Source organism: Haliotis rubra, unplaced genomic scaffold, assembly GCF_003918875.1.
Source record: "Haliotis rubra isolate DU_JTF1 unplaced genomic scaffold, ASM391887v1 Scf4, whole genome shotgun sequence".
NCBI classification, from domain to species: Eukaryota; Metazoa; Mollusca; class Gastropoda; order Lepetellida; family Haliotidae; genus Haliotis; species Haliotis rubra.
The window spans coordinates 3556941-3579092 of NW_025767079.1; the positions used below are offsets into that span (position 1 = coordinate 3556941).

The 22152-nt window shown below is 37.8% G+C and overlaps 1 protein-coding gene across 4 annotated transcripts in view; it reads right to left on the reverse strand.

The window, feature by feature from the left end:
• LOC124287182 overlaps nt 1–22152 on the reverse strand; it is a 94769-nt gene that overhangs the window by 60888 nt on the left and 11729 nt on the right. The window lies entirely within an intron of this gene.

Below are 22152 nucleotides of genomic sequence, written 5' to 3' on the forward strand. Positions count from 1 at the left end.
AATGAAGAAATCAATGCTGCGTGATGATACTCGTAACATCCACAAGAAAATTAACAAAATTGAGGGAAAAGTGGCAGTTTGTTGTTCTTGTCAAAGGGAAGGACAGAATAAAAATGTCAAACATAACATCACAATTTTACAATATGCTGGAGATTGATGATTGCGAACAATTTAACATGCTTTCCTTTGGATGGTTAACGGGGTCCAATTTATCAACATGCAACAGGAGCAGACTAGTTCCATATACAGACGCTCATAAGCCAGATATTGTCTTATATTTTTACTATTTTCTGAAAACAGTGAAATTTAAGCGTTTGTAAAACCAGACCATTTGCCACTTGCATATCTGGTCATGGTGAATACTACTGATTGTTCTATGCCCAATATGGCACAGGTGGACATTGTGTTGTCAATCCTGCATGTGATACATGTACACTGTACAGAATTTGTCACAATTTTTCTGTAAATCTATCATGGTGTTACTTGATCTGTCAGGATGTACATGTCCTTTGTCAAATCTCAATGTCACAACACAATGTCATGTTTGTGTAGTGGCCATAACATTTCCGAGTCCTGTGGTTTGAACCACAGATGTTCTGATCAACAAGGTAAGGATGTCATCTATTGGTTGACACCATGCCCTCCTACACTGACAACTGGACTTATGCCAACAGTCTCTGAAAATATATAATTTTGAAAGAAGCAAAGAACTCCATTTAAATGGAAAAGGAGCCCATAGACTAAAACGTAGACTCTGAAATGAACATATTCTACAGAAATAAAAACAGTTTCTAAATCATATTTAGTGCTTAAAGCTCAGGTCACAAATCGGTGTAGTTAAGCAGCGTCGAGCTCGGAGAGTCCTTGGATGGGTGACCGTGTTTGGCAGCTTGACTCCTGAGAGTTTCTAGGACTTGAGTCCTGCCCCACAACGAAGCACATGTGACACATGTGGTCTCACCATAGGCAAGTGAGTTTGTTCAAAATTGTCTCTGTTCACCCAGCAGGAAAATGGGTACCCGGTGGAAAAAAGTCATATGACTATAACCTTCTAGCGCCTAACAGGCAGCTTGGGTTATCCGGGGTAATAATGGCCTTGATTGTTAGCGCTATGAGCATACCTAGTGTGGAGTTTGGCGTTATATAAATGGACACATTATTATTATTAATATAATAAAATGGAGCCCAGATTCTTTCTTCATTTTCAGCCTGAAACTGTGTTCATCTGGGCTTGGTACATATTCTAGACCTGAAAATATTGAGTATATTTGTTTCACAGTCTGTAAGATATACTAGGAGAATCAGTAGGATGGGAGGTTCAGAATCTTAGGAATTCTAGCCTTGCTACATTTAAGGCTTTTGCATTGCATAGTAAGCATGGGCGGTGGTGGGGTAGCCTTGTGGTTAAAGCATTCACTTGTCATGCCAAAGACCCGGGTGTCATCTATTGGATGAATCCACGCCCTGCTACATACTCCCCATCAACAGGAGGCACATCCCAGGCCGTATAGCAGGGGACTGAGACTTATTTTGATAAAATTTAATATGAATGTGCTCAGCCTCAGTGTTGCTTCTGATCCAAAGTCAGACGCCTTGTCCACAAGACCAAAGAGGTTAACCCCTTCAGCAGGCTAACAATATGTCTATGAGATGATTCCATGCCCTGCTGCATTTGCAATCACATAGTTTGACCGTATATTTGAATGAAGAAGTAAAGAATTGTGACATATCACTTAAAGATCAGCTAAGAATTTACAGTCATGAGAACCTTCTGTTGAAGTTTGTTTTGTTTGTTTGTTTGTTTTTTGCCGCACTCAGCAATATTCCAGCTATATGGAGGCAGTGACTGTAAATAATACAGTCTGGGCCAGACAATCCAGTGATCAACAGCATGAGCATTGCTCTACACAGTTGAGATTCGATGACACATGTCAACTAACTCATCGAAGTCTGACCACTCCATCTTGTCCATCACCTCTTACGACAATCATTAGTTGCTGAAGATCAATTCTAACCCGGATCTTCATGAGTTTGTTTTAAAATGCCAGTACCATGTGTTTGGCTGCTGATACAGTTTAACAAGTGAAGACACAACGAGCTTTTCCCACCAGTTTCAAATTCATATTTATTTGTTTATGTGGTGTTTGTGAATATCTGGAAAAAGTTTCCTAACAACAACTCACGTCAATAATGGGCAGATGCATTGAGCCTTGGTAACAAACTAATTTTACTTAATTCTAAATCCCACCAACAGTTTCTTTCAAAAAAACATACAGAAAGATGTTTTGCTGGAGTAACGCAAGGCATTGATTGATGGAGTCTTAGACACCTGGAAGCAGGGCTCAGTCTCAAGAAAGTCTCCCGAGTTGTGCTGTCTTGGCTTAAAAATGTCTTCCGACACCTGATCGTTGCAGGGAGCAGGATGTAAGTCACTTACTTAGAGTTGGAAACAGGGTTGTGTTTTTTGTCACAAGCATAGAATTGAAACCAAGGATTAGAACATAGGTCATAGCCTAGTGGTAAAAGCGTTCGCTCTTCACGTCAAAGGCCAGGGTTCAAGTACCAACATGGGTACAATGTGTGAAGCCCATTTCTGGTGCCCCCACCCCCACCATGGAATATTGTTCAAAGCGGAATTAAACCATACTCACTCACTCATTTACTCAGAGCTATTTTTGCCTTTACTCAAAATGGGATTTGTTTCTGAAGATATTCAAACCTGGGTATTCTTTTGCACTGATGTTCTATATTTAATTAACCTATTTCAGTCACTTTATCAATCTGATGGTATTCAAAACATCAAGGCTTGTGGGAAGAGGCTGCTCATATTGGTGCAGGTTCTCCCTTTATCACAATGAGCATTTAGTATGTTCATAAAAATTATTATTCAGTTTATTGTTAGTTGAATAATTATGAAAACATGATTTTATTTTCATCATTGTAAATGTAAGTTGGCTTGGGAATGATTCACAGGTCATCAGCATTCATTTTGTGCATGTAATTATTGTGTGTATATTTGTGAAATTTGTATATATTCATTTTGAGGCCGTTTTTGATACAAAGAGAATTTCCTCCAGGATAATAAAGTTTCATCTTATCTTGTCTTGTCTTGTCTTGTCTTGTCTTGGTGGTGACCATCATTAAAAGCTTTAGGAAAAGCCATACTTTAAGGTAACCGTAACTCCCATACTTTAAGGTAACCGTAACTCCCATACTTTAAGGTAATCGTAACTCCCATACTTTAAGGTAACCGTAACTCCCATACTTTAAGGTAATCATAACTCCCATACTTTAAGGTAATTGTAACTCCCATACTTTAAGGTAACCGTAACTCCCATACTTTAAGGTAACCGTAACTCCCATACTTTAAGGTAATCAAAACTCCCATATTTTAAGGTAATCAAAACTCACATACTTTAGGGTAATCATAACTCCCATACTTTAAGGTAACCGTAACTCCCATACTTTAAGGTAACCATAACTCCCATACTTTAAGGTAATCGTAACACCCATACTTAAGGTAACCGTAACTCCCATACTTTAAGGTAATTGTAACTCCCATACTTTAAGGTAATGGTAACTCCCATACTTTAAGGTAATCGTAACTCCCATACTTTAAGGTAACCGTAACTCCCATACTTTAAGGTAATCGTAACTCCCATACTTTAAGGTAACCGTAACTCCCATACTTTAAGGTAATCGTAACTCCCATACTTTAAGGTAATTGTAACTCCCATACTTTAAGGTAACCGTAACTCCCATACTTTAAGGTAATCATAACTCCCACACTTTAAGGTAATCGTAACTCCCACACTTTAAGGTAATCGTAACTCCCATACTTCAAGGTAACCGTAACTCCCATACTTTAAGGTAATCAAAACTCACATACTTTAGGGTAATCATAACATAACATAATATTGGCCCGACTGGCTAGTGACTTTTCATGGGGTCATTTTGTAAATAGATAACTCTCTCCGACTTGTTAAGTTAATACACCTTTTCACAAATTTAATAAAAATGGTATTTCATGGAAGCGAGTTTAGTATTCTGTTTATTACTCTCCAACATAAATTGATAGAAACTGCCTACAGTGTGATGACTCTCAGCTTTCCGCGAGTCAAGCAAGGTCTAATACCATTGTGACAGAGGTATCAGCATTGTGACGTCATAACTGTAAACCATTATGATGTCATGCATCTAGTGGTATTACACTAGTGTAATATTGACGTAACAATATTACACTGCAGTATCTTCCACGGGAGAGTAATAAAAACCGATACACACACCCTACTTATAAAGTCTTTCTGCATACAATGAACTGATAAAAACAACAGATTAGAGCACTCCAGCTATCATTGCTAATTAATCTCATCAGCCATGTATATTTTGTTTCTGCCTCTAGGACCATTGGCTTCCTCCTATTGTCACTACATTATTACCACCATGCCTTGTTGTTGTTGTTAATCCCCTTGATTCATACCTACCTGTCGTTATTATTTAATCCCTGTTGATGTAGTACTTCACTCTTGCTTGACAATGGTATAAGAATCCATACCGAAACAGCGCATCATATATGATAAAAGAAGTTGTTATCCATAAAGAATCTTACTTTCTTATTAGTCACCACCTTCTAAATGCCAATCAAACAGATCTTTGATTGGTGTTAAGAAGAGGTACACATAAAGGAGAGACTGACTGACTGACTGAGTTTGGTTTTACGCCGCTTTTAGCAATATTCCAGCAACATCATGGCGGGGAACACCACAAATGGGCTTCACACATTGTACCCATGTGGGGATTCGAACCCGGGTCTTCGGCGTGACGAGCTAACGCTTTAACCACTAGGCTTCCCCACCGCCCCCATAAAGGAGAGAATTTGCTGGATGTCACTTCTTTATTATTGGGAATGGACCCGTGAAGATGACGGTTAGAATTGGTCTTCAGCAACTCATGCTGGTTATAAAAGGTGATTAACGGAATCGGGTTGGTTGACACATGTCATTGTATCCCAGTTGTGTCAATGCAGGGTCAGTGCTTCTGCTCATCCATTGACTTGTGAGTTGTTGTCAGGAGGATATTTTTTTCCTGAAATTCACAAATACCACATAAACAAAAAAAATGAATTGGAAACTGGTGGGAATGAGGTCATTGTGTTTTTCATTGTGTATTTCAGCAGCACACATATGAAAACAACCCCATGGAGATCTGGGTTGAAATTGGTCCTCGGCAACCCAAGCTTAGCGTAAGAGGCAACTAATGGGATTGGGTGGTCAGACTTGCTGACTTGGTTTGACACAATGTCATCATATCCCAATCGTGTAGATAGATCCTCATGCCGTTGATCACTGGATTTTCTGGTCCAAATTCAATTATTTATAGACCACCACCATAAAAACTGGAATATTGCTGAGTGCGGCGTTAAGGACCACAAGATTTTGGACTATATTCTTGTAATGAAGTAGTGAAAATATACTCCAAAACATTGTGTTTCTTGTAATAACGAAGTTAAAATGCCCCAATTATCTTGTTTACTCTGATTCTTGTTATGACCTTTCACTGAATGCCCTTGAATAAAAGATAAACACCCATTGTTTATTTCAGTATGCTGTCCCATGTTATTGATGTGAATTATTGATCAGGAATTGATCCATCAGTGTATTGCCCTTGGGTCAGACTGCTGTGTCAATAGTTTGATCAATCATTACATCCCTGTAAGAACACATCTGTTCAAAGTAACATTAAACCAATTCCACTCACTCATTAAATCAATCCCACAATTTCAGTCACTAAATTAGTCTCACATATCAATTCATTCAACCAATCCCACTCACTTATGAAAGCAAATCTCACTTATTAAACAAATCTCACTTGCCCATTAAACCAATCTCACTTAATCATTAAACCATTCTGAATCATTCATAAAACCAGTCACACTCACTCACTCACCCACTAATGTATAAACCCAATCTCACCCACATATGAAACCAAATTATTCATTAAACAAACCTCACTCACTCACTCACTCACTGAAACACTCACTCACTCCAGTTTTATGGAGCATCAAATATAAAGAGAAGCATATGACAGCTATCAGCCACAAATGTTTCAGCAATTTCCTCAGCATCGATCAGTAACCACAAGGACGACTCTTCATAATTCCATTTGTTCTATTTACAAAGACAACAATTTTTCTTTCTCTACAAGGTTAAGATCCATGACTCGTGGTTGAACAGCCCTACGTAAACATACATCTATGTTTTTAACCTTTCAGGATGGATATCGTGCTCAATTAAGGATGGCCATTGCTCTGAGAATTCAATCAGACATGCTGGTCTGGAGGAAAGGAATTGTCCTCATCAGATTAGGGGTAAGCTTGAGGGTGACCTCCCCTGAATAAATGGCTTGTGTGTTTGTCTTGCTGTGTTGAATAACAAGCCTTCTGGATAGAGTTTATCCCCTCAAGTTAGACTGAGCAGAACGGCTTTGTTACTCTGTGTAACTTTCTGTATCAATGACCATCACTGATGGCGATCATGGTGTATCAATGTTAGATTTCTATCCTGAAAGTTGGGCAGTATTGTAGGCTTTTGTTACTCATGTCAATGGCTATTACGAATCGTGGTGTATCAATGTTAGATTTCTATCCCCTAAACTTGGGCAGTATTGATGGGCTTTCTTTCCAAGTGTAACTTTCTGTATCAGCAAACATCAACAATGGCGCCAATGGTTCATCAATGTTATACTACTATCATCCAAAGTCAGACAGTATTAAAGTGCTTTGTTACACAGTTTAATGTTCTGTTCCAGTGATACACTTCAAGGGCATATATTGGTGCTATACCACACATTCTGAGTTGGAGGGATATAAAGCTATTGATCTGTCTTCCCAAGGGGTTGGTTATAAAGATATATTCATGGTGAGTGAGTTTATGTGACTGAGTGGTATATATTTGGTTGATCTGGAACATTGATTGTGCAGAAAATAGCCTGGTCTAGCAGTACCTCTTACAGTTGCAGACACCATGGGCCATCACTGTAATGGATACCCTAAACAAAGCAAGGTTTTCAACAGGATCTGAATATCCCATCTTATAGGGGCCCTCACTCAGGGAATGCCCTAAATGAAGCAAGAATTTCCAGTCTCTAAATCTCACATTTTAAAGGGCCCCTCACTGTGATGAATGCCTCAAATAAAGCAAGGCTTTCCACAGGCTCTAAATCTCCCATCTTTAGGGGCTCAATTTCAATTTAAAAGAAGCTGCTTGTTTCTTCAAAGGTTTATATTTTCAGAAATTAAAGTTAGCATTGCATTGTTCAAGGACATGTTTCTTAGTGTTGGTTTTATGTAAGCAAGTTCTATAAACATTTATCCTTCAGTACACCTATGTATTTTGATTGAGAATATATATTATTTGGGGACCTAAACAGGAAAATGTGGACCAGTGCAATTTTCCCAGCCATTCATTACAAAAAGAGCAAATGGAAGAGAAGTAAAAATAAACTTCTTTGTTTTTCTGATTCACAAATCATAACATTTTGTTGCTAGACTATTGTAATTTCTTGGTGAGTTCAAAGAGCTAGGAGAGTGAGTACCGTAAATCACTTTAATGTGCAGTGATTTAATATTGTACATCACATCATCAATGATCCAGCTGTGGAGTAATACAATTTGTTAGGAAACATGTATAACCAGTGCAGCTGCATGAAGGAATGAGACATACTCAAGCCCAGAAATGGGCTTCACACATTCTACCCATGTTGGGAATCAAACCCAGGTCTTATTGAGGTGTCCTCCCATTACGCAGACAGCCAGTTCGCAGACACCTTAAAACAACAACATTTACGGTTCAGTGAACAGATTATCTACTACCTGTTACCTACACATAATAATGGAATAGTCCAAATAAAAACACAGGAACAAACTGAAGCTATGTTATATATTTTGAAAGATGGACGAAAAGACAGTTATTTGAATTATTATTGCTGCAATATAAAAAGATTATATTTTCATAAACATTTCGGTTTAACCTTCTAGTCTAACGGGGAGTCGGCATCATCATATTGAAAACATTAGCTTAGCTATTAGAAATTGCGACACTGTTGTATCATATAAATCAAATAGACAAATGTGAACCTAAATATTATTCATATGGAATAAAGAAGTTATATGTTTTGCACACAATATTAAGATACATGACAAGTGGCACTTAGTTACGATTTATTTAGAATAAATTTTTAGAATAAGACGCATCATGTCAATGTGGCCATGGATGTGAGAATGTTTTTCATTGCTTCTTTGAATGTCCATTGTATACTACTCAAAGACACAAACTGTTACAATCTTTAGAAAGTATTGTTAAAATAATAACACTGATTGGTATTAATCGTATCTTACATGGCAATGCAGGTGTCTCATTTACTGCAAGTCAGAATGTTTTCAAATATGTACATATCTATATCTCTCCAACAAAACGTTTCTCAGTTAACTTCTGTTGTACATATGCTATTATTGGAAGGGGTCTTTTGTGTCAATAAACACAATCAAACCTCTCAATGACAAAGCTGTTTTTATATTTGATAGTAATTGACAGTAAAATCAATTTGAGAAGACAAATCATTTATCATTTAATCACAAGTTTTTTTTACCCACAATCAAACTTCTCAGTAACGAACCTGTTTCAGGCTCTACCTGCTCTACTCGCTAGACAGTGGATTGTTCCATTATACCCGTAGGTGTTACCCTAATTAACCTTCTAGTTCAGTGTCTGTCAACTGGGTGTCTGTCAATTGGGAGATAACCCTTATTGACCATGTGTAATAATATTTCTGATCACTTTCAGCCATCTTGTCTCTGTAGAAATTCAAATGTCATCAATGTTGGATTTAAGAATCCATCATGCTTTTGAAATTGAAATCAGTTAGAGATGAAAGATTTCAATTTGGTTCACTGTTGCAGTATCATCTTAAAGCCTGCATCAAAATGAGAAGTTAAATAACGATAAATGTAAAGTTGAACTACTGCGTATGTAGATCATCGCTAAACCTCAAGGCAGTAATGGCGGAAGTGTCTAGGACTTCAAACAAACTCTAGCATGGTATTTGCTTCGTAAACAGCTCAAATCTTCTAGCTTTATTCCACCTCATGTGTCAGTAAACTTAGAAGTTTGACTTTAGTCTCTACGATTCCATTGCCTTTATTGAGTCACAGGGTTAGGCTATTAACAATGTGACTCTTCACCGGGAAATTGGAAAAAACATTATTTTATTCCATATTTGGCAGTCCTTATTGACCGACTACCAGTAGAGATATATTTTTTTCAGTCATTTCTTGAAAACAGATTTTATTTTCACAGTGTTGGTTCTTCATGATATATAGCATGCCCAATGAAGATTTTTGTTCTTTAACCAAAACCTGAGGTAAAAATCAGAATTTGTTCAGGACAAATCCCCCTATGCAAGGCTTAGTATTAGCTATTTCTAGTTATGTCCAGTCATACAAGCTTAAAATATTAATCATAATTACCTGAATCAATAAATTGTTAAGTTCAGTGTGGGAATTTCTCATCACATATCTTCCTCTTTGACAAATCCATGGCCTCTAAAGTACCGAATGGGAAATGTGTAATGGAGGCACCAGTTTAAAGTGAAATGTGACCTAGTTATAAATCACTTGAGGGATACATTTTTGACCACTCACGGTATTGACCAGGATATTGACCAGGACTAAGGCAGCTGTGGTGATATCCTTAAACGCTGACTAAGCATATTAGTTGTTTTTTTCTGTTAGTGGATGTTTTTAGCCATGAAAATTGACACCCAAATTTTATTTCAGTGTGTAGTTATAGTTTTATTTGGGCATTAAATGTATTTTATCTCATTTAGTTTCATTAAATTTGTCATTTTACTCCACTGAGTAGACCTCCGTTTAAAGAACTATGTGATACATAAAATGTTTCTGTCCCATTAACTTATGACAGTGATATATGTAATTAACAATAGGTGAGATGTAGCACCTCTTTCATGTATTATTCACTGCAGTTTGTGCTGCTTGTGTACACACCCAAGGGAGTTGAGAATGAAATGAATCACACACTGATCCACTGAGTGGTTTGATCATCAGCATTATTTACTAATCTAAATGAAGGAGCGGGGTAGAATATAAGTACACATGTTGTTATTGTCATCACAATCATCGCTATAACTACCACCACCTTTGTCATCATCACCATCATCATCATCATGTTACTTATCTAAATGAAGGAATCGCGTAAAATATAAGTTCAGATGTTATTGTTGTCATCACAGTCATTGCCATCATCACCACTACCATCATCATCATCATCATCATGTTACTTATCTAAATGAAGGAATCGCATAAAATATAAGTTCACATGTTATTGTTGTCATCATAGTCATTGCCATCATCACCACTACCATCATCATCATCATCATCATGTTACTTATCTAAATGAAGGAATCGCATAAAATATAAGTTCACATGTTATTGTTGTCATCATAGTCATTGCCATCATCACCACTACCATCATCATCATCATCATCATGTTACTTATCTAAATGAAGGAATCGCGTAAAATATAAGTTCACATGTTATTGTTGTCATCATAGTCATTGCCATCATCACCACTACCATCATCATCATCATCATCATCACCATCATCATCATGTTACTTATCTAAATGAAGGAATCGCGTAAAATATAAGTTCACATGTTATTGTTGTCATCATAGTTATTGCCATCATCACCACTACCATCATCATCATCATCATCATGTTACTTATCTAAATGAAGGAATCGCGTAAAATATAAGTTCACATGTTATTGTTGTCATCATAGTCATTGCCATCATCACCACTACCATCATCATCATCATCATCATCACCATCATCATCATGTTACTTATCTAAATGAAGGAATCGCGTAAAATATAAGTTCACATGTTATTGTTGTCATCATAGTCATTGCCATCATCACCACTACCATCATCATCATCATCATGTTACTTATCTAAATGAAGGAATCGCGTAAAATATAAGTTCACATGTTATTGTTGTCATCACAGTCATTGCCATCATCACCACTACCATCATCATCATCATCATCATGTTACTTATCTAAATGAAGGAATCGCGTAAAATATAAGTTCACATGTTATTGTTGTCATCATAGTCATTGCCATCATCACCACTACCATCATCATCATCATCATCATGTTACTTATCTAAATGAAGGAATCGCGTAAAATATAAGTTCACATGTTATTGTTGTCATCATAGTCATTGCCATCATCACCACTACCATCATCATCATCATCATGTTACTTATCTAAATGAAGGAATCGCGTAAAATATAAGTTCACATGTTATTGTTGTCATCATAGTTATTGCCATCATCACCTCACCACCACCATCACCACTACCATCATCATCATCATCTCACCACCATCACCATCACCACTACCACCACCATCATCATCATGATCATCATTTACTTATTAAAGTGAATCAGTGCACTAAAGTGGGTTCAGGTGATGCTGATGCAGTCATGCTGGTTAGGCTCATCATCATCTCAAGGCCCAAATGTACCCTCTACATTCAGCCTGGGACATTTTCAACGAAACATTGAATAACCTTGCAGAGAATGCAAACACTCCCCATAAGTGCAGTCTCCTGCATTTCCCAGAGTGAGTGAGTGAGTTGGATTTTATGCTGCTTGAGTGAATGAGTCAGTCAGCCAGTCATGTGAGCAATGTCAATATATCTGCCATGTTTTTTTCTGAATTTTATCAATCACATGATTGTCCAAAGAATTATATACAGATTTTCCATGGTGCCTCCTACATATTCTGGGTCATACCAGGGAGTTTAAACCACCAAACGGATCAAGCAATGCCATTTTTCTAAAAGTCTGATTCAAGTCGTGGCATAATCTACACTTAATTCTAGTTTATATTTTGATGCAAAATCAGACAGTTTTAAGTTAGAAGTGACTGGTCCCAAGCACCAAACAAAAAGCCTTCTATTTCACTTTTCAGGCCAGCCAACTTCATCCAAGTTCTCTTGTTCATATATTAATATTGCTGAATGGGTGTAAAACAACATTTAGTCTTTACTTGAGGTGAGGTGAGGTGAAATGGAGTTTATCATCGTACTTAAGAACTATTTCGCTCATATGACGACGTGCATGTGTGTGTATATTTGCCACTGCTTGCGCTAGCCCTAACTTAAGCTGGTTTTATAGTGCTAGCTCACTGAGATACCATGACGCAGTTAAGCATGAATACCCCACTCAGACACATTGTACTGACCAGTTCTTGTTGTACCCATTAATGCCGAGCGCCAGGCAGGGGCCAACAAGTACCATATTTTAACGTCATTTGGAATGACACGACAGGAGATCAAACCTGCGACCTTTTGCTCTCCGGGCGGACACTCTAACCACTTCACCATGGAGGCGGTCAGTCAGTACTTCGAAGCTCTTGTCTACCTGTTACCAGAGACCATATAATATATTATCTAATATATGGTCTCTGCTGTTCCAATACAAGGACCAAGCAGCCTATGCTAAGGATCAGTCTGGGTAAATGAGCAGAATACTGTCACAGTACCCCAAAGCCTGACATTTTGTTCATAACGTTAATCACTGGTTTGTCTGATGGAGAATCAGTTATTGACAGGCTCCCATCATACAGTGGGAATACTGAGTGAAAGAAAATACCAAAAAAATAGAACATATCCAAACTGTTATTGAATCATGAAGTGACTCTTGAATTTTGCAATGACAAAAGCCAGCCCACTCGCACGCTGTTGCAATGAGGAATAATGAGCTGGCAACAGTAGCGAATGTGAAAATACACCTTTGTCATTGAGAGCAATCACCAGGGCAGCATGTGTGTACACACTGGAATCTATGGATAATGAATCATAATAGAGCCTGCCTGTTATTACACAGCTGTGGTAGTTTGATTATTACACAGAACGACCACAGTTCCAGACAATTGGCTATGTCTGTTATGTCAGGGCAAACTATTGCATCAGATGTCGGAGAGTCAATTATAGGGCTGGTTATGTCAGTGAGAAGGAGAAGAGCTGTTGTTTTGCACTTGTTACTTTTGTATTGTGTTGAGGGGCACATGCTACTGTTGTATTGTGTTGAGGGGCACATGCTACTGTTGTATTGTGATGAGGGGCACATGCTACTGATGTATTGTGCTGTGGGGCATATGTTTCTGTTGTAGGTTGTTTGAGGGGTGCCTGTTTCTGTTGTATTGTGATGAGGGGCTCATGCTACTGTTGTATTGTGCTGTGGGGCATATGTTTCTGTTGTAGGTTGTTTGAGGGGTGCCTTTTTCTGTTGTATTGTGATGAGGGGCACATGCTACTGTTGTATTGTGCTGAGGGGCATATGTTTCTGTTGTAGGTTGTTTGAGGGGTGCCTTTTTCTGTTGTATTGTGATGAGGGGCACATGCTACTGTTGTATTGTGCTGTGGGGCATATGTTTCTATTGTAGGTTGTTTGAGGGGTGCCTGTTTCTGTTGTATTGTACTGAGGGGCACATGCTACTGTTGTGTTGTACTGAGGGGCACATGCTACTGTTCTATTGTGCTGTGGGGCATTTGTTTCTATTGTAGGTTGTTTGAGGGGTGCCTGTTTCTGTTGTAGTGTGCTGAGGGGCACATGCTACTGTTCTATTGTGCTGTGGGGCATATGTTTCTATTGTAGGTTGTTTGAGGGGTGCCTGTTTCTGTTGTAGTGTGCTGAGGGGCACATGCTACTGTTCTATTGTGCTGTGGGGCATATGTTTCTATTGTAGGTTGTTTGAGGGGTGCCTGTTTCTGTTGTATTGTGCTGAGGGGCACATGCTACTGTTCTATTGTGCTGTGGGGCATTTGTTTCTATTGTAGGTTGTTTGAGGGGTGCCTGTTTCTGTTGTATTGTACTGAGGGGCACATGCTACTGTTGTATTGTGCTGTGGGGCATATGTTTCTGTTGTAGGTTGTTTGAGGGGTGCCTGTTTCTGTTGTATTGTGCTGAGGGGCACATGCTACTGTTGTATTGTGCTGTGGGGCATATGTTTCTGTTGTAGGTTGTTTGAGGGGTGCCTGTTTCTGTTGTATTGTGTTGAGGGGCACATGCTACTGATGTATTGTGCTGTGCGGCATATGTTTCTATTGTAGGTTGTTTGAGGGGTGCCTGTTTCTGTTGTATTGTGCTGAGGGGCACATGCTACTGTTCTATTGTGCTGTGGGGCATATGTTTCTATTGTAGGTTGTTTGAGGGGTGCCTGTTTCTGTTGTATTGTGCTGAGGGGCACATGCTACTGATGTATTGTGCTGAGGGGCATATGTTTCTGTTGTAGGTTGTTTGAGGGGTGCCTGTTTCTGTTGTACTGTGCTGCAGGACACATGCTACTGTTGTATTGTGCTGAGGGGCATATGTTTCTATTGTAGGTTGTTTGAGGGGTGCCTGTTTCTGTTGTACTGTGCTGCAGGACACATGCTACTGTTCTATTGTGCTGAGGGGCATATGTTTCTGTTGTAGGTTGTTTGAGGGGTGCCTTTTTCTGTTGTATTGTGTTGAGGGGCACATGCTACTGTTCTATTGTGCTGTGGGGCATATGTTTCTATTGTAGGTTGTTTGAGGGGTGCCTGTTTCTGTTGTACTGTGCTGCAGGACACATGCTACTGTTCTATTGTGCTGAGGGGCATATGTTTCTGTTGTAGGTTGTTTGAGGGGTGCCTTTTTCTGTTGTATTGTGTTGAGGGGCACATGCTACTGTTGTATTGTGCTGTGGGGCATATGTTTCTATTGTAGGTTGTTTGAGGGGTGCCTGTTTCTGTTGTATTGTGTTGAGGGGCACATGCTACTGTTGTATTGTGCTGTGGGGCATATGTTTCTGTTGTAGGTTGTTTGAGGGGTGCCTGTTTCTGTTGTAGTGTGCTGAGGGGCACATGCTACTGATGTATTGTGCTGAGGGGCATATGTTTCTATTATAGGTTGTTTGAGGGGTGCCTGTTTCTGTTGTATTGTGTTGAGGGGCACATGCTACTGTTGTATTGTGCTGTGGGGCATATGTTTCTATTATAGGTTGTTTGAGGGGTGCCTGTTTCTGTTGTATTGTGTTGAGGGGCACATGCTACTGATGTATTGTGCTGAGGGGCATATGTTTCTATTATAGGTTGTTTGAGGGGTGCCTGTTTCTGTTGTATTGTGTTGAGGGGCACATGCTACTGATGTATTGTGCTGAGGGGCATATGTTTCTATTATAGGTTGTTTGAGGGGTGCCTGTTTCTGTTGTATTGTGTTGGGGGGCACATGCTACTGTTGTATTGTGCTGAGGGGCACCTGTTACTGTTGTATTGTGCTGAGGGGCACCTGTGACATTTGTACTGTGCTGAGGGGCACCTGTGACATTTGTACTGTGCTGCAGGACACATGAAAAGTAGTATTTGTGAAAAGTAACACAAGATTTTAATAAATTAAAACTTAGCATCTTCCAATAATTATTAATTATTCTGCAAAATGTGTATCATACTTCAAATTTGACAGTGACACATGAACTTGCCAGTTTCCTCTACTGGAGAAAAATGAACAAGGTAATAATAAATTTTGTAACCCTGGCCCTGCTCTGTAAGCTGTTTGTTTTTGCTGATTTCTCTTCAAATTACATTAAATTTATATCACTTGGGCAAGCTGGAAAATAATTCGCTTGTGAAACTGCATTTTGTTTCATGCAATGGAAATATTTTATCAATATCACTGTTTGGACAAAGAAAAACAGTCAACATGTCGCATGTTGTACTCATGTGGGACATAAACCCAACATTACAATCATAGTTGAACACCTTAACCGCTTGGATACCCAAGCATTCAAATAATAAACTGAAGCATATGTAATATCCTTTTAACCATGCAAATTGTTTAATGTTTATAGTATTGACCCTCATTGAGTTTTGACTGTCCTTTCAAATTTGCTCAATCCATATTGGCTCCGGAAACTATTTTTCCTCTAAAATTTCCAGATTAAGGCAAATTTTATAATACAGTTTTGGTTGTTTTTTCATATTTTTGTCATGAATTTTGTTTGAATCAGGACTAAAGTGTTAGTTTTCAGTCTTCAGCATGTACGCACGAAGTATCTGACTATCAATTCTGACATCCAGGGTCTTTTGCGAAAGACATTATCTACCCGAAAGGTTCCATTTTATAATTGATCTTCAGCAACCCATGCTAGGCGTAAGGGAAGACTAACGGGATCGGGTGGTCAGTCTCGCATTGTTTCCCAATTGCGTAGAACAGTGCCCATGACGTCAGTCACTGGTTTGTCTGGTCCAAATACGATTATTTATAGACTGTCGTCATATAGCTGTTGCTGAGTGCAGCACTAAACAAACAATACTGACTGTTTAAAAAGCTGGCCAAAGTTGTCAACTAAATATCCATGTGCACGAGCACCATTTATAATTTTGGCCTGTAAGATAGAAAAAGAAGACATAAAATAAACTCTGACAATTGTTAAATCACCTTAGGTGAGTGAGTTTGTTCAAAATTGCCTCCGTTCACCCAGCCGAAAATGGGTACCGAGTGGGATAAGTCATGTGACTATTACCTTCTAGCGTCTGACAGGCAGCTTAGGCTATCTGGGGTAATAATGGGTTTGCGCTTTGAACATGCACAAGTGTGTAGAAACAGGCGATTTATAAAATGACCATTATTATTATTATTATTATTATTATTAAATGTATCGTTTAGCAAATATACCACATATACATATAAAAAGCAAGATAGATGGTCTGTAGAAACATGAAAAAATCATGGGTCAATTCATGTCTTTCTAACAGTTCATAATACATCTTCTCGTGACCGGACATCCACCTATATTGTCCCTGACCCCAGTCATCATGAACACGTTATATAAATGATGAGCTTATTTAAGATAACAACTGCATTATGACTATGCACTGTGTGTTCCTGCCAGTAATATTATTTGTTTCATCAGCACTCGACCTTTCGCAGGACATATCAATCCATATCTGACAACGTGAATGTTGGGAGTATTATGTTCCTGATACAAGGTTCATCAAGGGATGAAAGTGTCATTACATGTCTGTCCATCCTTTGCTCATCAACGTCTCCCTATGAAGGTAATAACAAGAGATTTCTAAGTTAATTATTCACCAAGAAGTGTTAACACCATTGATTCAGCAAATATTTATTGAATTTTATTTATTTTTCGTTTTTATTTTCTTTCACATTTTTTGTGTGCGATATTGAGATATCTAAATCATATTTCATTTTTGTTTAAAACATAAAAATGGTAAGACCCAAGCGTCAAGGTCAGCCATTAAATTGGAAAGAGAAAAAATACAAAAAAGTGGGAGAGGCAGTGGTTTTGTAAAACAGTAAAGGAAAAGAATGAACATTGGTAAAGAACGTAAGTAATATTTGAATGTGTTTTAACACATTTTAAGTAATTTTTTACACTTTTGTAATTAACTAGGCTTAATGTACATTTCTAATGCTGTTTGGAAATCATGTGCCCTTCTATTACCTGTTGTTTGTATTGAACAAACTGATGGGGTGTTTCTTTTGAAATTCAGTAATATTTTAGTAGTTTCACCAAAAGCTAAAAAGGAATTGAAAATTTGTGCAAACGAAACTTAGGTCTATATTGCAACAATGTTACACGGTATTACATGTTATATTCATTATTGAAAACAACTCCACATTTTAAAATAATATAAAAGAAGAAGAAAATTTCAATTGGTTTTATGAATACCATTTACATAATCTATTGACTGCTTTGCTAAGTGAACTACATTACTTAGTCACAATGTTTTATTTCACCCAAATATAAATAAAACCACTTTTAGATTATTTCATTTTTCTCTATTTATCAGTTTCTGGAACACCAATATAGTCACAGCAAAGCCAATAATTAAACACTGTAATTGTTACAATTCCTCTACCACAATTACATATTATTGCTATAAATCTCATATTTTGGCTGCAGTCACACTGAAATTAAACCTTTAGATGTTCAAGAGAAGTCCTACTCACTGCCAACTACACAGATTATAAATTAGTGATTAAATCCAGCAAAGTAATCAGTGTTTTTGACTGTTCAGAACAAATTTGGGTAAAAACTGATTTAGATGTCCATTTATCAACAGCAAGGTAGGGCACAGCTTCCAACCATTGCCACGGTAACTAATTACATTCATGTAAGAATTATTACACTCAAGCCTGAATAAATCAGCTGCAGCTAATGGAAACACATAGAGACTCTGATAACTGGTGACATTTATGGTATATTTCAAAGAATCACAGAATGAGGCGTCATGACGTTCTTTACAGTAATAACCAGACTCTTCATCGTCTACAAGAATGAAGCGCCTGCCATGCATGTAAGGGCAATGTGATTGTGTAAGAATATATCTCACAACGCGACTGACTCCAGGGTGGTACAGCATCAGTCTATTCCAAGAATGTGGTTTGGCGTTCCAAGAGTTATATATTTGGAACCCTAATATGTGGAAATTGCAAAAAATATATTTAGCCTGTCTTTCGAAATATCAGAGTTTCTGCAAATAATGTATGAAGCTTTGTATGGATGGGACACGTGAAATAGTATTTGGGAAGAATAGAATTCTTGAACTGCAGTAAAAGGGAGTTAGTGAGTGAGAGTTTGGTTTTACGCCTTTTTTAGCAATATTCCAACACTATCACGGTGGGGAACCCCAGAAATGAGTGAGTGAGTTTGGTTTTACACTGCTGTCTAAGCAATATTCCAGTAATATCACGGCACGGGGACACCAGAAATGGGCTTCACACATTGTACCCATGTGGGGAATCAAACCTGGGTCTTCATCGTTATGAGCGAAAGCTTCGGGCTCAGGGAACATAAACAAACATCGAGGGTACATCAACCCATGCCCCCCTCGTGACCAGTGAACAACTTATAATATCTGGACCCGGCAATCGGATCACAATACTACCTCATCAGTACACAATGCCATTTAGAAAGTGGTCAAATTAACATATGTTATATTTGGGATTACACTTTCCCAGTAAAGTACAGTATCTAGTGGGTTAGGTGGCTGACTTTGTGTGCTGGCGATTTGGTGGTCTGACAGGGTGTGGACTCAACCCTACAAAAGTACTAGAATTTGTACTTTACTGAGAAAGTGTAATCCCAAATATAACATGTGTTACCCCATCAGGATCGAATCCTGTAACAGAATTTGTAAGGATCATGAACATGTGTGGATAAGTACTGCTGCGGGGAAGGTAGGTAGATAAACACATGGTGTTTGTTAGTAACTGTTAATGGATGCAAGCACCTGCTGATTGCACCGACACAGTCTAAGTAAACTTAGGCACAGTATTATTTGTTACACTGCTATACTGAGTCTAACAAAACCTAGTAGAAGGTCGCGTCAGCTAACCTTTGAGCGACCTATGACCGTCCAATCAAACGGAGACGGCTGAACGGATTTACCAATCAGACTACTTGTTAGGGTTCGTCGGGACTAACAAAACGGTTTTGGGATTTTCTCTTCCCTGGTCGTTGACACTGATCTATTAACAAGATATTTGACCTGTAGTATATAGGCTTAAAGGTTTCTAATGACATGGTTACTATTTGTTTATATTTTCGCAAGATGACATCCTTGAATATTGACAAAAACACTATTTTCAGCGACTGTTTACTCATTGCGTGTATTGCTCAGAAGCGATCATGCGGAAAATAGCATTCGGAATCGTTTGAGCTTTTGAGGTAAAGGTTCAAACGGTAATGTTAACTTTCGTGATTTGGTAAGCTGTGTTCTGATTGGTCAGTCCAAAAGGTTAGATGACGCGACCTTCTACTAGGTTTTGTTAGACTCAGTATAGCAGTGTAACGAATAATACGGAGCCTAAGTTTACTTAGACTGCTACCTGCATCACATTTAACAAGCAGTTGAAGACCAACATCACTTTATGACAATTCCCCAAAGGAGCCATGGTTAATCGTTTCATATGTTACAGCTTTAACCCCCTGGATGCCACAGGGACATATATGTCCTTCCCCTTCAACCCTCAATTTCAAGTCGAATAAAAATTAAAATATCCCACGCACACAAATACACTTCACAGTTTCGAATTCTGCGGGAAATTCCCTGTTTCTTGATACCATCCACTATTATTTTAAACAAAGCTCAAGTGCTGAAAATGACCTTACAAAATAGGCTTCATCTAAAATGGCGACATTTTTTACACAGTATGAAATCGCGATTCACAGCGTTATTTGCTGTATGTTTTGAAATGTGAAAATCGGATAATTACTGTGAGTATTGAATTTCAAAAATAACATATTTATGATCACTGATATCAGTTTTACATGAAATCGCTAATTATAATTCTGAAACGTTGCCGATGAATCTAGAATCGGTTGGGATGTTTTCGAAAATGCACTTACACTAACGCCAGAGAGCTTTCACCATATTGATAGTGTTTACAAAATCACGCTTCGCTGAAGGCCGGTATTGAGACGCCTATTACATCAATGCATATTTCATATTCAGCTTCGAAAAATGCATCACTGAATTCCCCATACATTTAAGAATCAATTTGAAACTGGTCTGTGTCACCAATAATAACTGTCTAGATAAAATGAGACGAAACATATTGGGTGAAAACTAACGCTGTGCTTGAAAGACTGGCGTTTGTGTGAAATGTAAACAAAGACAAATTCGATTTTACACTGCGTAGCATTTTCTGAAATTTTTCAACATTCATCCGCCTATTCATTGCTTGCAATGGCTCAATACCTTTAGAATATACATGGAAAGAGTATCGTAGCAAGAAATAGGAAATTATAAATAGATACAATGCAATGATTTGATAATTCATAAGAAATTGTCAAAGTTTCCGCAGCGTGACGCCATGACTGACGTTTCAAATCACGAGAACGACAACGGTAATTATCTGCATTTCTGTCCTTTCTCTTCACGTGATAGTGAAAAGATAAAAACATATAACAATACACAGATAGTCAGAATCATTCTGATTGCTTACATCTCATATTTATGTACAAACGATCCCTGAATCAGTGGAAGGGTCCTCGCGAAAATCCTGTGTACCCTTGTCAGCAAAGCCGCCATTTTGTAAGAAATCGGTCAGCGGTAGTGATGTCACACGTCAACATTGTTGTACATATTAGGCAATTTCTTTGAGGTGAAGGTCGGTTGAACAAGAGTAAACACAATCGCCATATCCTTCGATTACACTGTCAGTATTATGATGTATATTTTATGCGATAGTTCGGATACTTTTTCATGAAACTGACTTCAGTATCTACATTTAGCCTTGTTCAATATCATATCATACATGCATATAGGGTTTACGGTGTTTTATTCTTTGAAAGTTTTGATTGTTTGAATCATATTTACATAAGAAAGTGACATATTTATTGCAATACACCATATTTTAAACCTTTACACAAGTGTTAGAAGATCAAACGTAGCCATAACTGCAATTACTTTAGTTCCTATGATGTACAATATTCAATTTATTTGGACTAATATTGCAATTTCATATGAACAGGTTAATGAACGGTGATATGATTCAACCTTATACGCTAAAACTGATAATATTAATGACAATTATTTATATGTGGTATGAAATGTACATGCACACATATTTAAAGGAATTGTCTTGTTCATTGCATAATTTTGTGTCGTTTTATAGACAAAAGAATGATGCATATAGATCGGCAAGGTGCGTTTGTTGGCAACGCTTTTATGATTCTCTATCATTGTTTTCGATAATATATTCAATTCATATTCGATTAAATAATATTGTGATGACAGGATATCAAACTCTAACTACTCATAGGAAAATTGTTGAAAAATATATATACCATCTCATGTGTTAATTCGGACAAATCTTATATCCATATTCTAATATATAGTTCCATATATCAAAAGCTATCTTTATGCATCTGTCATTGCATAATGCATGAAGAGAAATAGCTTCATAATCATAAACAAACAAAATTTTTATCCCAAACAAAATGTTCGGGTGTTGTGAAATATTATTTTTATTTACGTTAAATTGATGCCAAACAGGTGCGCTGTGTTGGTCACAAT